The sequence below is a fragment of the Macaca fascicularis genome, chromosome X (genome assembly GCF_037993035.2).
Source record: "Macaca fascicularis isolate 582-1 chromosome X, T2T-MFA8v1.1".
In the NCBI taxonomy this organism is placed as follows: domain Eukaryota; kingdom Metazoa; phylum Chordata; class Mammalia; order Primates; family Cercopithecidae; genus Macaca; species Macaca fascicularis.
In genome coordinates this window covers 157,521,984-157,542,180 of record NC_088395.1, presented here as the reverse complement: position 1 = coordinate 157,542,180, position 20,197 = coordinate 157,521,984, and the positions used below count along the sequence as shown (strand labels likewise).

Genomic DNA, 20,197 nt, shown 5'->3' with positions numbered 1-20,197 from the left:
TATTTTCTTTCACCCTTCCTCTCTCCGTTTCTCCCTCTCTCCTTTCCCCTCCCCGTTTCCTCCTCTCCTCTGATAATGACAGAATCAGATTTCTCAGATACTCTTTCCTGGAGCAAAGCTTCTGCAATGTGGGGCTGGGTGAGGGGATGAAAAATGCTGGCAGTCTGCCACTGGGGTTAGGGGCAGAACCTTAGTCAGGAAACTGGCTGTATAAGGATCTGTCTGTTTGAGCTGTGGCTGGAATGAGTAGAGCTGCCATCAAGCTAAGCGGGGGGCAGGTGAGGGAGCTGGTTGCTGCTCTTACTGAGATTTAGTAAATTTTTTTGAGTAAATGTTTCTCCATTTGTTGAATACTCTCTGAATTTCCAGACTTTAAATTGTTGTGTTCCTTAGTAATATTCACCATTTATGGTTGTTTCACTAGGAAGAGGGATCAGAGCTCTTTGTGTTGCCTTTCTGTCAATTGTCTCTCCAGTCTGGAATTCTTTTTGATACCCACATGAATCCCTTCCATTTTAAATGAGCCCACTTTCTTATGCTGGGTGCTCTCTGGACAGGTCTCTGTACCTTCTTTTCCTGTGTGTGTCATGGAGACATGTGCTAGGAGAGCCACAAGCTTGTTCTAGTCAGCTTGATTCCTGTTGCAATTTGGTTCCCTTTCCTTCCATCTTTATCTAGACTGTCTGTCTTTTACTTCCATTCTTATTGCTTCTGCTGCTGTGCTGTGTATTTTCCAAGGTTGGATCTGCCCTACCCTAAAAGGCTCCCACTGGCATAACTTGAAACAACCTGAGGAGGGAATGATGTAAGGTGCAACTTCTTGTTATTCCAAGTAAATGCATATAGAAGAATTCCAGCTACTGTCTATTTAATCATTGCTGTTTTAAAAACAATGAACATTTATTATCTAGAAAGTAAGAAATTTAAAATCTGATAGGAAAATGTTTTGAACACCTTTTCATTATGAAAAATTCTCCCTATTGTCCTGGGGTATACATTCACACAGCAAGTCCTGGCCCATGGGAAGGCAGTTTGGAAGCGCTTTCCTGAACACATCTGAACGCACTCTCACCCCTCAAGCTCCACACCAGCAACTGCACAGTGAATCTCCTAACACACCCTCCTCCCTGCTCTCTGGGCACATTCTTGTCGTCAGATGTTTATCGAGGAGTTGGACTGCCTTACAAGACAGTGAGCATCTTGAAAGCAGGGATCCCATCTTCCTTACCTCTGCATGCCTAGCCAGGAACAGGGCCAGGGTCTGGCATAAAGTAGGGTCTCTATAATTGTATACTGACCACGTAAATGAATAGGTCAATGAATTGTTGCACATTTCCAGAATTATAAAACACAAACTTCTTAGCCAGGCTTTCTGGGCTTCCCTAATCTGGCCCCTGCACCCTGTCCTACCAATGTTAACATCTTGTAGTCTTCTTCTCAAAACAAATTCTTCATTTTTGCCCATCAGGCCTGCTCTCTTATCCTCCAAAGCATCCTGCATAATCTCTCCTGCTCACCTTGGCTATGCTCTTGCCTTCTGCCCTGCTTATTTGAATGTTCTTTTTCCATTATTCACAGGCACTTTACTCCGTGGATCTTTACCCGGCCACTCTGCTTGAACTGTCCAGACCTTTCTTCATACTTAGACATCTCCCCGGAGAAGAATAAGCCTATTTCCACGAGGCCAGGCAGAGAATCTTTAAATATGATCTGCCTGGTGGATATGTCTTCACCTATGGTATAATAGTGACAGCAGTGTCAGATGCTGAGTCCTATGGTGCATATCATTAAAAGATGCTCCTCCAGTCTGAAAGCAATTTTGGGGGGAACAGATGTCCAACCAGCCTTCAAAATTATGCAGTCTTCAGTTTCTGAAGTTTTCCTCTTTCTGCTTTTGAAAAATCAGGGTAACTTTTACTTCTTTGAAGTTCCATTCTTTGTGATTCTGCGAAGAAATTTCTTTTTTATTCAACACATATTTAATTACCACTACAAGCCAAGCAGGTACTGCTGTTACAAATAGTGTGTGTGTGTGTGTGTGTGTGTGTGTGTGTGTATATGTGTGTGTGTGTGTGTGTGTATATATATATAAAATGTATGTATATATGTAAAAAAATATAGACACACACACACATACACACACACACACACACACACACACATATATATATATATATATATATATATATATTTTTTTTTTTTGAGATAGAGTCTCTCTGTGTCACCTAGGCTGGAGTGCAGTGGTGTGATCTCAGCTCACTGCAACTTCTGCCTCCCAGGTTCAAGCAATTCTCCTTGCCTCAGCCTCCTGAGTAGCTGGGATTACAGGTGCCCATCACCACATCTGGCTAATTTTTTTTTTTTTTTTAGTAGAGACGGGGTTTCAACATGTTGGCCAGGCTGGTCTTGAACTCCTGACCTCAGGTGATCCACCCACCACGGCCTCCCAAAGTGCTGGGATTACAGGCGTGAACCACCGCACCTGGCCCAAACAGTGTATTTCTTAACATATCTAAAATTTTCTCAAGCCCTAGAAATGAATTGTGTCTGGACAAGGGTGCTTTTATTCCTTTAAAACTGCTAGGTGCTCTCTTACTTTTGCCTCCTTAAACCTGGGTTGCAAACCCTTCTTTACTCTGAGGATTGGTGGAGTATAGCCCTTCCTGGATTGAATGTCTCCTTGAGGCTCTGTTCTGTTTTGCAAATGAACACTTACTCATCTTGTGACATGACCCATCCTTGGAGTTTGACCACTGCAAACTTTCTGCATATGAAGGGTGAGCTGTCAGTCCATCTGGGACATCCCTCGGCTCTTTATAGGCACACTGCTATTGAAACAGTGAGCTGTGGCCTCAAAATGTCCCATTTTTCTATTGAGCTGCTGTGATTTAACTTTTCAGGAAAGAAAAACCCTGTAATCTACTGCAGATAGCTGAATTGGGCTGATACATGTGCTTTCTCAAAGAATACCTCTTTTGGCTCCACAAGAAGCAAACAGCTCACTCGAAAGTTCTAGAGCATTATACAACGCCTTGATTTGGGGGAGCCTTGAGGAAACCTTTGCTGGCAATAGCAATGACAATTCAGGTGAGACATCAATAGTGGCAGCCATTCTTCACAAATGTACAGTGCTTCACTGCTAACAAAGTGCAACAGGATATAGCTTGTCTTATTTATTACATCAGTATTTTGTGATAAGCAGGTGTGATGGTTAATACTGAGTGTCAACTTGATTGGATTGAAGGATACAAATTATTGATCCTGGATGTGTCTGTGAGGGTGTTGCCAAAAGAGATTAACATTTGAGTCAGTGGGCTCGGGAAGGCAGATCCACCCTTAATCTGGTGAGTGCAATCTAATCAGCTGCCAGCGAATATAATGCGGGCAGAAAAATGTGAAAAGGAGAAACTGGCTTAGCCTCCCAGCCTACGTCTTTCTCCTGTGCTGGATGCTTCCATCCCTCGAACACTGGACTCCAAGTTCTTCAGTTTTGGGACTCAGAGTGGCGCTCCTTGCTCTTCAACTTGCAGACAGCCTGTTGTGGAACCTTGTGATCGTGGAAGTTAATACTTAATAAACTTCCATATGGATGTGTGTGTGTGTGTGTGTGTGTGTCCCTCCAGAGAACCCTGACTAACACAGCAGGATAAGAATTAGTATTGTCATAGGAGGAGACTGAGGTCCCAGAAGGCAAAAAGCTTGATTAGGATCACAAAAGTAATAAGTAGAAGAGCTTGAAGAAGAATCTAGATTTCAGGCCTCTGTGCCAGAGCTCAAATAGGGAATGTTTCCTATGATCTGTCTTCCGACTGAAAAGGAATGGCAAGAGCCCTGACCACCTCAGGTGTCTGGCTAATGTAGTGGCAAATTCAAACAGTTTCTCTTGAGTTGTCTACCTTCAAGACTGACATTTCTGCCTGTCCTCCAGGGTAGTCATTCATTTGTTCATTCACTCACTATGTATGTATTGAGCCTTTAGTATGTTCCAGGCCCTAGAAATCTAGCAGAGAACAAAGCCAAACATGATTGCTGACTTCCTAGAGCTTATAGCCTAGTAGAGGAGAGATCCAAAGAACTGAAAATTACGGAAATAATGACAAATTGTGATAGATGCTATCAAAGAAGAGTATAGGGTTCTATGAAACAGAATAAGAAGGGAACTTCATCCAGTTTGGGAAGATCAGAGAAGATTAAATCATCTCTAATGAAATCATATTCAACTCCTACTCCTAGTGGATGGAGTAGGAGTTACCCAATGTTGGTTGAGGGCGGTGGGGTAGCAAATGGAACAGCATGAATGAAGGCCCTGGGATAGGAAAGAACTTGGAGTATTACAGGAAAAAGACGAGACTTATGTGGCTGAAGTGGCACAAGTGAAGGGGAAGTTGGAGAAAAATGAGCCTGGAGAGTGAACAGAAGCCAGATCACAAAGGCTGGGGAACAACCCCTTTTAAGTCTGCTTTGAATGTACTTGAGTAGGACCTAGACTCCTGAAGACCCTATGAATGCTTATGAATTTATTATTCAGCCTCTTCTCATTCATCTTAGATGCTCTGGGGCCACCTAGAGGCCAAAACACAGTGCCCAGTGGGGCAATTAAGGCTAAGAAAGGCAGAGAGTGTTCCCTACTGTGGAGACAGAGTATTAGAGAGTTGCATGGGGCATTGACCTTGGCTGGCAGCTTTCTGGAAGCTAAGGCACAAAGGGAAATTTACTGGGTTTTGTGGTGTTTATTCTCTGGCAACAAAAAAATTAAAGCAAAAGCTGACTGAGCAGCAGCCAAGGCCAATGAGTCCTGAAACTCAGTTAAACTGAGAAGTCTTCACTTAGGACCTGCATAAGAGTGTACTATGACTTCAGCAAGTGCTGCCTCAAATGAATGGCAACTTTGCTTCTGCTCATGGCACCATCAAGCCTGGGAGAATGGACTATACCCTCCAGAAAGAGGGAGATGCAGGCATTTCTGCCAGTTGGGAAGATAACAAGGTTCAATCTGTTCTCTGATGTCTGAGCTTAATGCAACAGAATAAGTAAGCACAACTTGATGAAGAGGGAGTTAATGTATTCATTAGCTTGCATCTCTCCACTGGATAGTCTGAATACATTTGTAACAGGGCAGCATTGCAGGTACTTTCCAATTGAAGCCCTTGAGAAGTGTTGATAATGTGGTACACAGTTGGGAACCCAAACTACTTGAATAAATGAGTCCAATTTCTTCATCCCTGTATGAGAAAATAATCACCTTATTTTTACCCTCCAGGGATTAATGGTGGAGCTTGTTAGAGGTGGTAACTTCAAATCCTGGACAAAGTCAGCTGGATGTCCTCAAAAATGGAAATCTTAAGTCTTTGTCAGAAAATGTTCTGGAATTCTGAGCAACTATCACAAGGACAGAAAACCAAACACCGCATGTTCTCACTCATAGGTGGGAACTGAACAATGAGAACACTTGGACACAGGGTGGGGAACATCACACACCAGGGCCTGTTGTGGGGTGGGAGGCTGGGGGAGGGATAGCATTAGGAGAAATACCTAATGTAAATGACGAGTTAATGGGTGCAGCACACCAACATGGCACATGTATACATATGTAACAAACCTGCACATTGTGCACATGTATCCTATACCTTTAAGTATAATAATAATAAAAAAAAGAATTTAAAAATGGAAAAAAAATAATGCTATAGCAAATAAATCTTTATAATCATTTCCCCCCACCCCACCCCCCCAAAAAAGAGGAGTTCTTGGTTGCTTGGGATCCCTACTGAAAAAGCAGGCATGGCTTGTAGAGCATTAAAACTGATGTTACAAAGGCTAAATACCACACGGACAGAGGAGCAAGTGGCCAAAGATATCCTTATCCAGGTGGCTGAAAGCTTCCCCTTGGCAGGATAGCTAGTTTTGACACAGATTGTAATCTGGGAGAAGCAGACATATCAGCCTTGATGATGAATGGGGCTGCCTTCCCAATGTACACTTGTATCTCTGGAACAGAATAGGTTTAGGCAGCAGGTAGGCAGGAAGAGGCAGGCATGTTTCAGGTTGGCTGGCATCAGTGGTTCAAGGTATGCTCATCGACGTAGTGGTAAGGAAGGAGCCTCAACATCTCCTTAAAGAATGATCTGGTTAACAGACTATTGGTTAACAGATTAGACACTGGGTCAGAGGCCCGAAATCTGGGAGATAACTTCGTAGTTGTAAGTGCCCTTCAGCCTCTGAGATGATTGGTGGTGTGAGGCTTACAGAATTTGAGGGTAACAACAAGCTGAAGAAAAATCTGGAGAAGAGCCTGAGGAAACAGAATCACAGTCCGTCTTAAAAAGACATTGCCTGAATACTATCCTCTTTTTGTATAGATGGGACCTCAAAGCCAAGAGAGGGAGCAAGGGACTTACTGAAGTCACACAACCACTGAATGGCAGAGCCAGGGCTAAAATGCATCTATTCTGCTTCTTGGGCTACCACTTGAACATAGGTTCAAGTCTTCCATGGATAAATATAGGTCACTTGATCAAAGACTAAAGAGAAGTCTGCAGGTAAGCATGGAGAATTATTTGACTAGGCTCCAACAGGACAGTGTACAAAAACCAGGAAGAGCAGTAGGCAGAAGCCTGGGGATACCAACATTTAAAGGGAAGGCCAGGGAAGAGTTCACTAGGCTGTGCATTCTGAGGGCAGGCACTGGTTCCTACTTACTATTGCTACCTCAACACTTAGTATGTAACCTTGCACCTAGTAGGTTCTAGAAAAAATATTTATTGGATGGATAAAGAGGAGTCCACAAAGAAAGTAGAAAAAAAAAAAAAGACATAAAAATGTGAGGAAAGCTGGGTGCAGTGGCTTACGTTTGTAATCCTGCCACTGTGGGAGACTGAGGTAGGTGGATTGAAGACCAGCCTGGGCAGCACGGCTGAAACCCCATCTCTACAAAAAATACAAAAATTAGCCAGGCATAGCAGTGCACGCTTGTAGTCCCAGCTACTCAGGGGGTCTGAGGTGGGAGGATCACCTGAGCCCTGGAGGTTGAGGCTGCAATAAGCCGAGATCATGCCATTGCACTCCACCCTTGGTGACAGAGTGAGGCCCTGTCTCAGAAAAAAAAAAAAAAAAAAGTGAGACAAACCAGGATGGTACAGTGGCACACAAGTCAAGAGAATAGAGAACTTCAAAAAGGAGGTAGAGAACAACTGTTAAATGCAACAGGGGGCCAAATAAAGAAATGTGTTACTTGTTGATAGAATGCTTCCAATTCAATGGGCTCCTAAATCTTCATCTCTAATGCAGATATTTTCCTTATGAGCACCAAACTTGGATATCTGAGTCATTGCTGGCCATCTTTACGTTGACATCCACGCACAATGTCCTATGTCCCCAAATGAACATATTATCTTTCTCCCAAATCTGGCCCTACTCTTCTCTTCTGTATTTTAGTAAATGACAATACTGACTCTGGTTAACAACCTAGAAACCTAAGAGTAATTCTAGATTAGTCCTACTTTCTCAGCCACACAATCAACCTATCACCTCACGCTGTTTTTTCTACTTCCTTATCGCTCTCAATCTGTCCACTCAGATCAACTTTCTCTGTTATAACCCTACATCTCTCATGGGAAATTGGAATAACCTACTAACTGGTCTGCTCAATCCACTCTTGCTCCCCTACAGACTTTTATCCAAAATTAGCCAGGCAGATTTTTTTTTTTCATTTATAATTGTTTTTGAGACAGAGAGTCTCACCATGCTGCCCAGGCTATTTTTGAACTGGGCTCAAGCGATCCTCCTGCCTTGGCATCCCAAATAGCTGGGATTACAGGCATGTGCCACCATGCCCAACTCATCTGTAAGTTTTAATTAAAATTTATTTTCCATTTACATTCAGAAAAATTCACTCTTCTGGTGTCCAGCTTGATGAGTTTTAACAATGTGCAGAGTTATAAAGCCACTACCACAATTAAGACACAGAACAGTTCCATCACTACCCCAAAAAACTTCTCTCATGCTACCTCTTTGTAATCAAAACTCCTTCCCACACATATGATCCCTTGCAACCACTGATCTATTTTTCATCACTACTGGTTTCCCATTTCTAGGATGTCATAGCAATGAAATAAGAGTGTGTAGCCTTTTCAGATGGGCTTCTTTCACTCAGGATGATACAGTTGTGATTCATCCATGATGTTGTGTTTGTCAAGATTTTGTTCTTTTTGTTACTGAGAAGTATTCCATTGGATGGATAGGTCAGAGTTTATCCGTTTCTAAATTAAGGGATGTTTGGGTTGTTTCCAGTTTTTATTGGACAATTATGAATAAAGCTATATAAACATTGACTACAAATTTTTGTATGAACATGTGCTTTCATTCACTTGGGTAAATACCTAGGAATAGGACTGCTGGGTCACATGAGAAGTGTATATTTAACTTTATTAAAAATACTGCCAAAATATCTTACAAAATGACAGTACCATTTTGCGTTCCCAGCAGCACTGGATGAGGGTTCCAGTAGCTCCACAGCCTCACCAGCACTTGGTTTGTCAGTTCTTTCCTGTTTTCTTTATTTTTTAATGTTCTAATAGATATGCAGTAGTGTCTCATTATGGTTTCAAAGTGCATTTCCGAAACAACTAATGATGCTAGGTATTTTTTCATGTGCTTATTTGTCTTAGGTATATATGTTCTGTGTATCCTCTTTGGTCCATCATGTATCTTTTTTGGTGAAATATCTGTTCAAATATTTTATCCATTTTCTTAATTGAATTGTTTGATCTTATTGTTGAGTTTTGAGAGTTTCTCATGTATTCTAAATACAGTTCCTTTTCCAAATATCTGACTACAAATAATTTCTCCCAGTCTATAGCTTATACTTTTATTCTTTTAATAGTATTTTTTGCAAAGGAAATGTTTTTAATTTGTATAAAGCCAATATATATTTTTCTTTTATGCATCATGCTTTTGTCATATCTAAAACCTTTCTGCCTAACCAAAGACCACATGGATTTTTCCCCTATGTTTTAATTTAGAATTTTATGATTTTATGCTTTTCACTTATGTCTGTGATCCATTTTGAGCTAATTTGTGATGAGATTTGAGGTATAAGTCAAAGTTCTTTTTTTGCATATGGATGTCTGATTGTTTAAGTACTATTTGTTGAAAAGACTATTCTTTCTCCATTGAATTGCCATTGAAGTTTTGTCAAAAATCAATTATTCATATGTGTGTGGATCTATTTATAGGTTCCCTATTTTTTTTTCTGTTGATCTATGGGTCAGTTCCTCCATCAACATCACACTGGTTTGTTTACTTTAGCTTTATATAAGTCTTACAAGCAGGTAGTATGACTTTTCCAACTTTGTTCTTCTTTTCCAAAATTTCTTATGTCTTTCTATATGAATTATAAAATCAATGTGTTGATAACTACAAAAAAAATACCGCTGTGATTTTGATGGGACTGTATCCATAGATCAGTTTGCAGATAATTGACATTTTAATGATAGTGAGTCTTCCAATTCATAACTATCGAATGTATTTACATTTTTTAGGTCTTTAAGTACTAGAAATAGTCAAACCCGTAGAAGCAGAGAATAGAATGATGGTTGCCAGGGGCCGAAGGAGGAGGAAAAGTGGTATTGTTGCTCAATAGGTATGAAGTTTCAATTATGCAGATGAATAAGTTCTAGAGATTTGTTGCACAACATAGTGCCTTTTGTGCACTTTACAGTTTTTAAGAGGATAGCTCTCATGTGAGACAATTTTACCACATTAATTGAAAAGACACATGGAACACAAGGAAACTTTTGGAGGTGATAAATATGTTTATTACCTTGATTATGGTTATGGTTTCATGGGTTTATACATGTGTTCAAACTCGTCAAATTGTATACATTAAACATGTGCAGTTTTTGTATGTCAATTGTACTTTAGTAAAGCTAATAAAAATGTAAGTTTTCAAATATTAATTGCTGATATATAGAAATACAATTAATTTCTATATAAAGACCTTTTACACTGTGACCTTGCACTGTGACTCTCAAATTGAGTACGTGTAAGATTTCATTGGATGTATTTTAGATTTCATTGGAATTTTTTACTTCAATAGTGATGCTGTCTCCTAATACCGTTTTAGTTCTTCTTTTCCAATGTATGTGCATTTTCTTTCTTTTCCCTTATTGCACTTGCTATGATTTCAAGTATGATATTGAATAGGAGTGGCGAAAGCAGACATCTTTACCTTATTCTCATTCTAGAGGAAAAGCATTCAATCTTTCACCATTAGGTATGATACTAACTTTAGGATTTTTATAGATGCTCTTTATCAGGATGTAGGAATTACTTTTTATTCCTGGTTTGCGAAGATTTTTTTAAATCATAAATGGGTATTGGATTTTGTCAAATACTTTTTCTGCATCGACTGATATGACTGTGTGATTTTTTTTCTTTAGTATGTTATATTGGCTGACTTTTGAATGTTGAAGCAGCCTTGTATTTCCAGGATAAACCTCACTTGGTCATGATGCATTATCCTTTTAATATATCATTGAATTTAATTTGCCAGTATTTTGGTGAGAACTTTTACATTTATGTTCATGAGGAATACTGGTCTGTAGTTTTCCTTTATTGTAATGACTGTCTAGTTTTGGTAATTAGGTTAGTACTGACGATAAAATGAGTTTGGAAGAATTTCCACCTCTTCTATTTTCTGAAGAATTTGTGTGATGGAGCGAGTATTATTTCTCCTTTGAATGTTTGGGAGAATTTAGCAATGAGACCATCTGAACTTGAAGTTTTATTTTGTGGAAGGATTTAAACTATGAATTCAATTTCTTTAATATAAATATGACTTTTTAGGTTGCCTGTTTCTTCTTAAGTGATTTCTCTAAGTTTGTATCTTTCAGAGAATTTGTTTGTTTTATCTAAACTGCTATATTTATGACCATCGAGTTGTCCATGTTATTCCCTAATCATCCCTTTAATGTCTATAGCATCTATAGTGATAGCCTCCCTTTCATTCAAGATATCAGTAATTTGTGTCTTCTCTCCATTGGTCTGGCCAGAGGTTTGTCAATTTTATTGATTTTTATAAAGAAATGGCTTTTTGGCCAGATGTGGTGATGCATGCCTGCAATCCCAGCATTTTGGAAACTGAGGTGAGAGGATGGCTTAAGGCCAGGAGTTTGGGGACAGCCTGGGTAACATATGCCATCTGTACAGAATTTTTTAAAAAAAATTAGCTGGGCATGGTGGCATGCACTTGTAGTCCTTGCTACTCAGGAGGCTGAGGAAGGAGGATTGCTTGAGCCCAGGAGTTCAAGGCTGCAGTGAATCATGATCAAACCACTGTACTCCAGCCTGGGTGACAGAGTGAGAACCTGTCACTAAAAAAGAAAGAAAGAGTTTTTTGTTGCAGTGATTTTTTTCCCTAATAATTTTGTTTTCAATTTCACTGATTTCTGCTCTTTAGTATTTCTTTACTTTGGCATTCCGTTTGCTTTGGATTTACATTTTATAGTTGTAGGTTCACAAGATAGAAATTTATATCACTGATTTCAGGTTTCCCTTTTTTTCCAGCGTAAGCATTACATATTATTAAATTGTCCCCAAAGCACCAGGGGCAAGCTACTTCTGTTGCCCTGCCCTGAGTAGCCAGCTATTCTTTCACAAATTTTCTTGACAATGAAGTGGGCTAATCAGTGTTGGGTCTGTAGCCTCCAAACACCATTATTTCAGTCCTTGGGGTGGGGGGGGTGTTGTCATCAGCTTTTAGTAGAATGAGATTTTTGGACCCTTTGAAGGTCCTTTAGTTGTTTACAGCATAGGCAGGATGCAAGAAACGTCACTATGAGGTAGGTGGCTCAGAGGTGATATATCTGTCTCGCTTTTTAGAGAGTTGATACTATTATCCCACATATATCACACCATCTAGGTTCTGGCAATCTATATGCTGATATTGCTGACCTACCCCTGCCCCCCCACAAATAAATGCGAAACCAGCAGGCCTTTTATTTTCTTACTAGTGAGACAGTGATAAGGAAGAAATTTGTTTTCAGTGCTCAGTGCTAACCTAGTCCTTATCCCTCAGTGTCTGGTTAACTGTGGACCTGTCCTTCTGGCCCCAACCCCGCAACCCCACCTCTCTCCCTTCCCACACACCTCCTCTTCCCTCCTTCCTCCCTCCCCACCATCCTAGAACATGAAGACACTCACATCATTTTACAACAGATTCATTTTATTTTCATCACCATGGGGCGTACCCTGTGGGGTGTAGAATGTATTCTAGACCCTGCTGGCTATTTCTCTGGGGTCAGATCTCTGGAGACCTCTCAGATAGATCTAGGCCTCTGAACTTGCCTTGAAATCACTGGCTGTCCAGGGAGACGCTGGAGATTGTGGAGATCTCCTGGCTAATTTGGTCCTGCTGTGGCTCATTTTGAGTGAGTTTCCCATTCAGCTGGTCATAGTGGCTGGATAGTGTTGGCCCGTTGCCTTTCTCAGGTTTTCTTGAAGCGGTAGGCTTTTTGGGAGTGGCTTTTTCCTGGAACTTTCTCGAAGGGTCCCTTTTCCCTTCCAAGTTGCCTTTGGAACCTGGAAGGACAACAGGGAGATCACAAAAGGGCACTGGTTTTGGGAAAGAGGATGGAAGAGGGGTGGGAATGGGGGTTTCATAGATAAAGGGTGCAGGCTGGGGTGGGGATTGTGCCAGGTGAGGACAGGGTAAGGCGTCTTGGGCGGGAGGAATCAAGGGTAGATGAGGAGGAGCCTGGGTTGGTCACTCACCTTCAGAGGGCTTCTGGACCTTGGTTGAGAGGGGGCCCTTCCTGTTCCACACCTCTTTTTTTTTTTTGGCCTTCTGAAGAAATGTAACTTACCTTAAGGGAAAACACTCATAGAATTATTTTTCATGAATAGTTCTAACAAGCTTCCAGCTTCTTGGAGGAGACACTTTGTGATCAATTTCAGTCCCTCCCTAGGTAGAGGGCGTCTCATTCAGGTTTTTGTCCCTGGAAGAAAGAAATGATAGAGTTAGCCACAGGCCAGAGTCGCTGTATTAATATCATACAAAGTAGATTTCAGAGGAAAAAACATCATCAAAAACAAATAAGTCATTTCATAATAAAGTTGCCAATCAAGAGAACAAAATACTCTAAACTTTTATGCCCGCAAAAAGATCAAAATATATGAAATAAACAATGATAGGACTACATGAAGAAGTAGACAAGTCCATAATCATAGTCAGAGATTTCAATACCCTTCTCTCAATAAGTGAAAAAACAAGTAGACAGAAAATTAGTAAAGACATAGAAAATTTGAACTGCACTAGCCATTAAATTGACCTAATTTACATTTACAGAATAATCCCAATAACATCAGAATTTGTACTATTTTCAAATGCGTATGAGATATTTATCAAGGTACATAATATTGTGGGTCATAAGTAAAATCTCAATAAAATTAAAATCTAAGTCATGCAAAGTTTGTTCTCTGACCACAATAAAATTGAATTTGAAATCAATAAGGGAAACATATCTGGAAAAAAACCAAATATTTGGAGAACTAAGTAATATACTCCTAAGTAACTTATGGGGCAAAGAAGAAATCAAAGGAAAATGATCATATATTTTAACCAGAATGAAAATGAGAATAAAACATAACAATTATGTGATGATACCAAAGTAGCACTTATAAGGAAATTTATATTACTAAATGCTTATATTTGAAAAGAAATATCTCAAATCAACAGCCTTAGCTTTTCCTTTAAGAACCTAGGAAAAGAAGAGCCCATGAAACCCAAAGAAAGTACAAAAAGGGAAATAAAGATCACAGCAACATCAATGAAATAGAAAAACAGTAGAGACAATCAATGAAACCAAAAGGGGATGCTTTGGGAAGAACAATTAAATTGATAAACTTCTAACAAGAGAGATGAGAAAAAAAGATAAAAGATACAAATTAACCAATAGCAGAAATCAGAATGGTGGTATCACTACAGATTCTAAAGATAATGAAATTATAAGAAAATAATAGGAACAATGTGCAGCAATAAATTTGACAACTTAGAGGAAATAGACAATCTCCTGAAAGACACAAAGTACCAAAGCTCACTCAAGAAGAAATATATAACCCAAATAACCCTATTACCATTAATGAAATTGAACTTGCAGTTTTAAGTATTCTCAGGAAGAAAATTTCAAGGCCAGATGGCTTCACTCCTCAATTCTACCAAATGTTTAAGGAAAAATTGACAGCAATCCTTCAGAAACTCTTCCAAAAATAAATAAATAAATAAGGAAGGAAGGAAAGAAGGAAGGAAGGAACACTTTCCAAAGTTATTCTTTGAGGGTAATATTACCCTGAAACCAAAACCAAAGACATCACAGGAAAGAAAAACTGCAGACCAAGAGCCCTTATGAATAAAGGCTCAGATACTCTCAACAAAATACTAGCAAACTGAATCCAGCAAACTGTAAAAAGTATTATACCCCGTGATCAAGTGCAGTTTATCTCAGAAGTGCAATATTTGTTTAATATCCAAAAATCAATGTAATACCCTCATATTCATTGATTAAAGGGAAATATATATAATCATCTAAATGACAAAATGCAAATCTTTTCATGATGCACTCAAATCAGGAATAGAAGGAAAGTGTTCCTCAACCTGATGATGGCAATGTACAAAACACTACAGCTAACATCATACTTAAAGGGGAAAGACAAAGCTTTCTCCTTAAGATCGGGAATAAGACAAGAATGTCTGCTTTCACCACTTCTATTCAACAGGATTATTAGGAAAGAAACAAATGAAAGGCATCCAAATTGGAAAAAAATATAAGTAAAATTGCCTTTATTTGCAGATGACACACTACTAAAACTAGTAAATTTAGTAATGTTGCAGAATACAAAATCAATATACAAAAATCAATTTTATTTCTATTGGTATCAATGACCAATCAAGTGGTGAAATTAAAAATTCACAATAGCATCTAAAATGATATACCTAGACAAAAGTTTAATAATATAGTGAAGGATCTGTGCACTGAAAAGTATAAAATGTTGCTGACATAAAGAAGGTTTAAATAAATGGAGATACAGCCCTCATTCACAGGTCAGAAGACTCAATACTGTTAAGATGCCAAGTCTTCTCAAATTGGTCTACAGATTCAACACCATCCCAATCATTATCCCATCAGTGTTTTTGTAAAAATTGGCAATATGATCCTAAAATTCAAATGAAAATACAAAAGACCAGAGCAACTTTAGAAAAAAATTAATTTACAGGATGAACAGGGCCTCATTTGAGGTTATTATAAAGCTACAACAGTCAAAGCAATGCAGTACCAGCGTAAGGGTCAGTGGAACAGAATGGAGAGTCCAGAAATACACTGATACATACTGTGATGGTTAATTGTATGTGTCAACTTGACTGTGCTAAGGAATGTCCAGATAGCTGGTAAAACACTATTTCTGCATGTGTCTGTGAGGATATTTCCAGGGGAGATTAGCATTTGAATCAGTAGACTGAGTAAAGAAGATCTGCCCTCACCAGTGTGGGTGGGCATCATCCAATCTTTTGAGGGCCTGAATAGAACAAAAGATAGAGAAAAGGAGAATTTGCTCTTTCTGCTTGAGTTGGGCCATTCATCTTCTCTTGCCCTTGAAGGTTAGTACTCTTGGTTCTTGGACCTTCATTTTGTACTGAGACTTACACCATTGACCCTCCATCCTCGGTTCTCAGGCCTTTGGACTCAGACTGAGACTTACCTCATTGACTCCCCTGATTCTCACGCCTTTGGGCTTGAGCTAGAATTGCACCACTGGCCCCCCTGAGCCTCCAGCTTGCAGATGGCAGAGCATGGGACTGTTCAGCCTACATGATTGTGTGAGCCAATCTGTCATAATAAATATCTTTATATCTATATCCTACTGGTTCTGCTTCTACGGGGAACCCTGACTGATACACATATATAGACAAATGAATTTTTTTAAAAGTGCAAAGAAAATTCAGTGGAGCAAGAGGTACTAGAAATGGTACTAGAAAACTCAGATATAGATATGCAAAAAATCCCCCAAACCTCTGATTACCCATACCTCACATTATATACAAATATTAAATAGATCACAGACCTAAATGTAAAACCTAAAAATATAAAACTTCTAGAAGAAACTAAAGGAGAAAACCACCGGGACTTCAGTTTAGACAAAGATTTGTTAGATGTGACGCCAAAGCCCAATTCATAATAGATCAAATTGGTAAACTGGGCTTCATCTAAGTTAGAAACATTTACTCTTTGAAAGACACTGTTAAAGGAAGTAAAGGACAAGCAGCAGATGGGAAGAAAACCATATATATGAAGAAAACCATATAAATGGTAGAGAAATTGTATCTAAACATATGAAGAGCCCTGAAAACTCAGCAACAAAAACCAAACAGCCCAGTTTTTAAAAACTTGGGCAAAAGATTTGAACAGACACTTCACCGAGGAAGATATATCAATGGTTAATAAGCACATGAAGAGATGCCCAAGATCACTGGGGAAATGTAAACTAAAACCAAAATGACATAAACTACACCATCATTAGAATGGCTAAAATAAAAGACTGATCGTATCATATGCCTACACAGATGTAGAGGAAATGAAGCTCTCATACACAATTGGTGGGCCTGTAAAATGGCACAGGCACATTGGAAAAATTTGGTAGTTTCTTAAAGTTAAAAACATACATCTATGATATGATTTACCTATTCCACTCCTATGTATTTATCAAAAAGAAATGAAAGCACATGTTCACACAAGGACTTGTATACAAATGTTCGTAACAGCTTTATGTGTAATAGTCCAAAACTAAAAAATTTACAGATGTCCATTAACAGATGAATGGATAAATAAATTGTGGTATGGTCATTCAAACAACATACAATACTACTCCACAATAAAAAAGCAACAAAAAGGAACACATTATTGATATGTTCCACATGAATGAATCTCAAAACAATTATGCTGAGTGAAAGAAACCAGACCAAAAATTGTACACACTGTATGATTTTATTTACATAATAGTCTAGAAAATGCAAACTAATGGATAGCGACAGAAAGCAGGTAGTGGTTACCTGGGAACTGGGGGTGGGAAGGAGAAGAGTGAAGGATGACCAGGAGGCACAAGGAAAATTTGAGAAGAAGGATATGTTCACTATCTTTATTGTGATGATGGTTTCCTGGATGTATAAATGTGTCAAAAATTATCAAACTGTACACTTTAAATATGTGCAGTTTACTGTATGTCAATTATACCTCAACAAAGCTATTAATAATAATAATGAATATAATAATAAATTATAATATTCTGTCAGACCAGACCCTTCCTTCTAAGTTTAGCCCTAACCAAGGTCCACCGGGGTAAATGGGCTACTGGTCAGGCTGATAACGACCAGAGGAAAACTATTCCCTTTATTGAGTGCTTACTTTGTCCCTGGCTTAGTGCTGGGTGCTTTCATAGGCATTATCTCATTTAAGGTTCATAGCAAATGTATGTGGAAAGAAAAAGGGTCAGTGACTTACCTAAGGTCGAATAGCTTTTAAAAAGTGAAGAGCTCTTTACCATGCTGCAAAAGCCCTTCACTTCTAGTCAATGCCAACAATGCAGTCAGTGTGTAAAAAGCAAAGCCGGCCAGGCACAGTGGCTCACACCTGTAATCCCAGCACTTTGGGAGGCCGAGGCGGGTGGATCACCTGAGGTCAGGAGTTTGAGACCAGCCTTGCCAACATGGCGAAACCCCGTGTCTACTAAAAATACAAAAATTAGCCAGGTGTGGTGGCAGGCATCTGTAATCCCAGCTACTCAGGAGGCTGAGGCAGGAGAATTGCTTGAACCCGGGAGGCGGAGGTTGCAGTGAGCCAAGATCAGGCCATTGCACTCCAGCCTGGGTGACAAGGGCGAAACTCTGTCTTAAAAAAAAAAAAAAAAAAAAAAAAAAAAAACAACCACAGCCTTCTCATATGCCAATGACTTGCTTGGCAGGGCCTAGAGCAGAAAATTTAGTTAAGGGCCTGGTTTTGGACATGATTTTAAATATTGTTCACTTCATAACAACACTGGAAAAATTAAGCTACTTTTGTTTTAGTCATTTTGAGAATCTTACCAATTACACTGACATGCACAAACAGCTGATGTAAAGCTATTTGAGTTCTCAAATAGCTACAGAATTTTTTTCACCAGTGCCTAATGAATCTTCCTAAAAATACTTCTTTCCTCTAAATCCTGACCCAGTTCCCTACTATTCACAAAAGAAATCCCCAAACTGAACATTCATGGAAAACCCAAGCTATGAAGTTAGAGTTATTTCTTACTAGTACCTTCTACTTGGTGAACACATTATGGTTTTCTAAAATCTTCCTTATAATTATCTTTTTATAATTCTCACAAAAGAACAAGAATTAGAATCCCCATTTAGCTACCTCATACCCACTAGAATAGGATTGCTATAATCAAATAAGACTGACAGTAAAAAGTGTTGTAAGGAGGTGAAGAATTGCAACCCTCACACACTGAGTGTGGGAATGTAAAATGTTGCAGTTGCTTTGGAAAACAGTTTGGCAGTTCCTCAGAAACTTAAACATAGAATTACCAAATGACCCAGCAATGTCCACACAAAAACATGCACCTGAATGTTAATAGCAGCATTACTCATAATTGCCAAAAGATGGAAATAACCCAAATACCCATCAATTGATAAACAGATAAACAAAATGTAGTATATCCATAAAATGGAATACTATTTGGCCATAAAAAGGAATGACATAATGTATATTACAACCTAAAAACACTGTGCTAAGTGAAAGAAGCCAGGCACACAGGGTCACATATTGTATAATTCCATTTCTATGAAAAGTCCAGAATAGGCAAATTCATAGAGGCAGAAAGCAGATTAGTGATTGCCAGGAGCTGCAGGGATGGGAGTGGAAATGAGGAGTGACTGCCAATGGATACAGATTTCCTTTTGGATTGAGGAAAATATTCTAAAATTGATTGTGGGGATGATTGCCCAACTGTGAATATACTGTCAACACTGAATCATATACTTCAAAAGGGTGGGTTTTGTGGTATGTGAATTATAACTCAATTTTTAAAAAAGAATCTTCATTTAGCAGATGAAAAAACCAAGGACAGGAGAGGTTAACTGTCCTGCCTAGATTTCCTGCCTCTAACTTTGTCAGCTATTCTGAAACCCAAAATGTTTGGAGAGAACTTAAGTTAAATTCTCCTTTTCTACCTGGGCTGTTTCTTGTCTGTCCCAGAGCTCACCATGCTGTTTCTTGAGCACAGATTGTGCTCAGTACTGTATCAGGAACTCGAGATGTATGACTCCACATCTCCTCCCTATGAGATAGGACTTTAATTTTTCTTCTGTCATTTTAAATAAAAGAATCTGAGACTCAAAGAACTTAAGAGACTCACCCAAGGTTACACAATAGTAAGAGATAGGGAGGCTAGAGTTGAGTCTAGATGGTTTGAGTCTGGGCTCATTGCTATTGTCATTGCATTATCTCCTCTTCTTCTCCATTCTTCCACCTCCCCGCCCCCAACACATATCTTTATCCCACTCATCAGAACGCCTTTTTCCTCTCTTACACATATCCACAGCAGACTCATCTTTCCATAAGACTCACTTGTTTCTCAACTGTAACAGGAGGAACAGATTCCAATGGCATGGTGGAGACACTGGGTAATCAGATGTACAGTCTGATCCCTCAGCACCAGTGGGGGATTGGTTCCAGCATTCCCATAGATACCAAAATATGGGGATGCTCAAGTACCTGATACAAAATGGCATAGTATTTGCACATAACCGATGCACATCCTTCTGTATATTATTTATTTATTTATTTGTTGAGACAGAGTCTCGCTCTGTCGCCCAGTCTGGAGTGCACTGGCATTATCTCGGCTCACTGCAACCTCTGCTTCCCGGGTTCAAGTGATTCTCCTGCCTTAGCCACCTTAGAAGCTGAGATTACACACCCAACTAATTTTTGTATTTTTAGTAGAGACAGGTTTTGCCATGTTGGCCAGGGTGGTCTTGAACTCCTGGCCTCAAATGATCCACCCGCCTCAGCCTCCCGAAGTGCTGGGATTACAGGCATGAGGCACTGTGCTCAGTCCCTCCTGTATCCTTTAAATCAAGAATGTCCAACCTGTGGCCCAGGATGGCTTT

The 20,197-nt window shown here is 39.3% G+C and overlaps 1 long non-coding RNA gene across 1 annotated transcript; it reads right to left on the bottom strand.

Moving 5' to 3' along the window:
• Positions 1-12,201: 12,201 nt before the first annotated feature.
• On the bottom strand, positions 12,202-12,995 carry LOC135969247 (uncharacterized). The gene is made up of 2 exons (XR_010584394.2): positions 12,861-12,995; positions 12,202-12,576 (listed from the first exon to the last, which is right to left on the bottom strand). It is a non-coding gene; the product is annotated as an uncharacterized lncRNA (long non-coding RNA).
• Between the last annotated feature and the right edge of the window lie 7,202 nt (positions 12,996-20,197).